Raw genomic sequence first — 5,723 nt, forward strand, 5'->3', positions numbered from 1 at the left:
AATTTATTTAAATATTAATAATTAATAATTTAAATATTAAAATTTTAAAATATTAACATGTTATTTTTAATTTAATCATTAACATTTTTAAATACTAATATTTTATTTATACTTTAAATATTATTATGATTAAAATATTAATAATTTTAATTAATTTTCAAATTTAAAATATTAATTTTTTATAATATAATCAAAAACCTAAACTTTTTATTATAATAAGATTTATTTTTTAAAAAAATACCCTTTATATAATTTAGAATTTATACCAAAAGACAAAAAGAAGCAATTCTTTTCTATTTTAATCATTTAATTTTTTCCATTAAAAGTAAAATTTAATATATTAATAATTTAATAAGTTAAACATTAATATTTTTAAAATATTAATATTTTATTTGTAATATGAATATTATTATCATTAAACTATTAAAATATTAAAAATTTTAAAAATTATAAATAAATTTTAAACTTTTTATTTTAAATTCTTTTTTTCTTTTTTTTTCTTTTCCTTTCTTCTTTTTCGTTGGTCAACCACCAAAAATGTGGTCGCGGGTAATGAAACACGATCTAGCACACCATGTAGCTAGATCTAGCCATTAGGGCAACAGAACGACACTTCCCGAGGTCAGATTTTACCACGGAGTGCTAGATCCGACATGGGGATCTAGTCGAGAAACATCGAATCCAACATTTCTTGTGGCTAGATCAAGTCGTTGACCCTAAATTTGGTGGCAACCTCAGTCGAATCTTGCTAGAGAGCAATAGATCGACACTTTTCGACCATATCCAACCTTGGAACCGTCGACGCCCACTGTCCCCTTCGTTGCCTCTGATGGTGAGTGGAGGAACAAGGAAGAAAAGAGAGGCAAAAATGTGAGAAGAGAGAAAAAAAAGGAAAAATGAAAAGAAAAAGAAAGTATTTCTATGTCTAGGGTAGTAATTTTTTAGATTTATAAGAGTATTTTAGTCTTCTCAATTTTAGAAGTTATTCCCCCAACCATGGAATATCAAATACCATGGGGTAGGGTGTCACATCCCATTTTATGGTGGAACATGATTGGCGCATGAACCCATACATATATAGTCCGTTAGGCCTAAGCAAGTCTCTTTAACATTCATCATTAAACATTCATCAATGAAAAAGTATATTTAAACATCCATAAGCATACAATATCAACTCATGCACACCAACATATGCAACATTACACATATATGAAAGTTCTCAACATATTAATGTAAGTGCAAACATTTCATATATCATCAGAGTGTCACGTTATCATTTACATGTCTCAACACTCTCGAGTGTTCATATGGGCTCTTGAGCCACTTTATACATTTAACATAACATTCATAATGCAAAACACCTTAACATTTGGCTACTTCATCGTAACATAATCATAATCTATTAAAACACATTCATAGTTTGTAAATATAAACATAACATAAACTAACTCGTCATTATAATATAACCCAACTCGCTAGGCATCAAGAAACTGTTAGACACCTACCAATAAGGAATGAATGGATCACATTTCCATGACACTGGCTGTTAATAAGAGAGGGCTATCACAAATCTACAACAAAATAGTGAGGAAAAATAACATGTGAGTCACAAAGACTCCGTTAATGGATACGGGAAAGAGTTTTTCGTAACCATGCAATTGTAAATACATATGATGCATAAATTCAATATCATTACTATATCGATCATATAACATAGCATTTTAAACATCCTTTAATAACATTGCATGGAAAACAACTTTGCTTAAAATATTAGAACTCATTTATCCTTGAAAACCTTTTAAAACCATTTAAAAATCCTTTATACAACAATTCTATCGATACAATCTAGAATGTATCGATACACTGAAGAAATCGATCAATACTTTTGAGAGTGTATCAATACATTTTCACATGGAACACCTCCTATAGCATTTTGTTGAAATTGTATCCATACATGCTCCACATGTGTTTATACTTTTTCCATAGAATCTATTTTCTAGGCAATATTCTAAATCTAAACCATTCATAAGTCTTTCTAACATTGAGAGATCATTCCCTAAGCTAAAGTTGTGTCTAACCAAGCCAATATCACCACATTACAATGTGAACAACATTATCGATAATCATTCAATCACAAAATAAGCATTTAAATGTAAAGCATCAAACAATACTCATTCAATCATTCTTGAAACTTATTAAACTCATTCACTATAATATTTCATCTCTAAATGGGCTTGCCCCATTCTGACGAATAGTGGTTTAACCCCCACTATTTTGGGTTCTTAATGCGCTCTCGTGAATGGCACATCAACCTCATCCATGATTAATCGAGTGGTCCCACCCCACTTAAGCGAGTAATGGACAAAGTCTTCATTACTGTCTAGTTCACCTAACGTGAACAATCATCATAGTTTTGTGAGTGGCACTTAGGCCTAACCCACGATCATCATAAGATCTCTTAAGCTTAGGATCATTCTCATCCTTAGCTTGCATCATGAACATATAACATTTCCATAAATCATCAGCATGCTTAACTTATAGTGTATATGACTATCTCAATACATACATCTCATAACATACATTTCATAACCTCATAAATCACTTACATGCTTAACCCATAGAGTATATGACTATCTCATTACATATATTTCATGGCGTACATTTCATAACCTCATAAATCACTCACATGCCTAGCCCTTAGTGTATATGACTATCTCAACACATACATCTCATGGCATATATTTTATAATCTCATAAATCACTCACATGCTTAGCCAATAGTGTACATGATATGCTTAAAGCATACATCTTATGGCACACATGTTGCAATCTCATAAATGGAACTCATGAGTCTAACATTTTTATCATGCTACATCGTATCTAACATGTGCATAATAACATTCATACATTAACCATAGAAATATCTTGTACCCACACTAGCTCGATGGTCGGAGTAATTGAGTGGACTACAAACATGAAAAGGCTTGTCCTCTCTTGTTGAAAACTAATATATGGTAGTATATTTACATACAGAATAGATTCATAAACAATTTGAAACTCATTGTGTTACATATATCACAATCATTATCAAATTAATTCATTTGAACATTTCTTTAAAAACTTCATAAAACCTTGTAGTTCAAATCCTTTAATAAACCATTTATGGAAATAATTTTTTAACACATTTAAACAACCATTTCCATAAAAATATGTTGACTTTACATATTAAAATACTTGAAAAGGTGTATCTACTCGCTTAATTGGTGAGTCGATTCCTACCTCTAATCACAATTTCGTTTCGATGATATCCGTGGAGTTTTCAAGTGTTCCTATCATTCAATAATCATCATAATTATTTCCTAGATTAAAAATCTTGCAATAATCATTCTAAGTACTTTTGAAACTACTCGCTTTTAACTAAATTAATTTTCTAGTTAAAACTCATGCTTAGAAACCCATAAATCTTTCATCCTTACCTTAGGTGAGCTTAGATGCTTAGGAAAATCAGAAAACCTATAAGCATTAATCACCAGCAGAAAATCTAGGCAATAAAAATCATATTTTCTAAAACTAGAAATCAAGATTTAAAGTTTCTAACACTTAAAAATGTCACATTTTTCGTAACAACTCAAGACCACATCATTTAATCATCAAAAATGTAGATTTGAGTTAAAAATGAGTTGAAAGGGTTTGAGTAGAGAGATATACCTTAGAAAAACGATTGAGGGTTGAAACCCTTCAAAAATGTGAGGTATTTATAGTTTTGAGTGCAAACATACAGTTCTTCCCTTTTTATTTCTTTGAAATTGACAAAATGTATCGTTACATTTGATTTAAAAAAAAATGTATTGATACATGATGAACATGTATCAATGCATGACTATATATATTGATACATCATGAACATGTATTGATATATTTGAAACAGAATGCAATTTTTGAAACAGAATGCAATTTTTGAAACAGATTACATATAAAACCTTCTCAACTTATTTACATTAAATACCATTTAAGCAAATGTTCTCATTTTTGCTTTTTTCCTTTTTACTTTTCATTTACTTAAGATATTTAATGTATATAAGCAAACAACCCGCATTTGGATTCATTAAAAATATCAAAAGAATCAAAATCTAAAAGAATTAAAATTAAAATTTTGGTTCCAAGAACAAAATCAAAAAACTTCGATCAAAATTAAATTTACGACTCCCATTTACCATAGCAAACATACTCTAAAAATTATGAAAAAAATCATTTTTGGTCATTTAAAAATCAAGGGAATCATTACTGCTATTTTTTATTTCTAAAAGATTGTTATATAAAAATCACATATTTTGACCCATTCCAAACTTAGAAAATTTTTTGTTTTAAAAGGGATAGACAACCAATAGTGTTAATGAATTGTTTTGAAGGTTAAGTTTGATGTTCAAAATATGTACTCTATATGGTCACCTAAAGGTTCCTAACTTATCCTCTTACTCAATGTGGGATTTCACATGCAGGGTGTTTTTAAGGGATTTTGAAGATTACACGTTACAAGAGAATAGCTTTTCCTTGGGCCAGTTATCAACCAAACGAGGAAAGAAATAATACATAGGAATAGAGGCTATTCTTTTGGCAAAGGAAATGTTTGTCTCTTAGTGGCAGGATCACGCTTATCAATTCAGTATTGAACTCACTATCTCTCTATTACTTATCAATCATTCAAGATCCAAAAGGAGTTATTCATAAACTTGAACAATTATGGCGTTCATTCTCATGCAGCGGGTTCATGTATAAGCGTAAGACAGAGGTAGCTCAGTAACCTCCAAAGCCTAAAGCGAAATATTTAAATGAGGCATTGTCAAACCCTGCTTTGTAAAATAATTATAATGTCATTCACATGCTCGATAGAATGTTTGTATATTTAGGAAGTTCGAGAAATCGTTAAAAGATGATATTGCCCCTAATGGTACTATTGAGTCGATTAAGCCTCGAACTAGTTCAAATAGAAATTCTAAGGTGAAATTAAGAGTTTCATAGTTCAAGGATGACTCAAAATGGTAATTCGGAGTTCGAGGATCAATTCGGAGTCAAATCAAAATTTTCACTATCTAGGGGCAAAATCGTAATTTTTCCACTCACGGATAAATTTTGAGATTTTGAGAGAATTTAGATCACATTTGTCAAATTGGAGAATGGTATGAGTATAAGGGATGAAAAATATGTCTATGGGCAATTTTTCAGTTTTTGGGGTAAAAAAGTAATTTTCACTTTACGGAGGCAAAAGTGCAATTTTTAAAAATTTGCTCCACCAAAACTTTGGAAAAGTCTAGAAATTTCATGAAAGACATGGATAAGTGAAGAGGATTGAGTGGTAGAAAAAGAAAGTCAAAAAGATGGCTAGAAAAAAATAAAATAATAAAATATTTAAAAGGTAAATAAAATAATAATATTTTATTAAGCCTATTAAAAGGCTTGAAAATTCCAGAATTCTTCATTGGGATGGTCAGCCAAAACCAGCAGGAGAAAGTTAAATTATGGGTTTAGAGATGGATTTCTCCATCTGACATATGGGTTTCTCCTTATTTTATTTATCATTTCCATGCATTTTTCCTTATTTTTCATGGTTAAATTATATATTTTGATGATGGATTCGAATCTGATCATATGGGTTTAGAGAGAGAAAGTTAGATTAATTTGATTTTGAACTATGTTAGTATTTAGTGTTAGTTTAGCATGTTTAT

The sequence above is a fragment of the Theobroma cacao genome, chromosome 4 (assembly GCF_000208745.1).
Source record: "Theobroma cacao cultivar B97-61/B2 chromosome 4, Criollo_cocoa_genome_V2, whole genome shotgun sequence".
Lineage (NCBI taxonomy): Eukaryota > Viridiplantae > Streptophyta > Magnoliopsida > Malvales > Malvaceae > Theobroma > Theobroma cacao.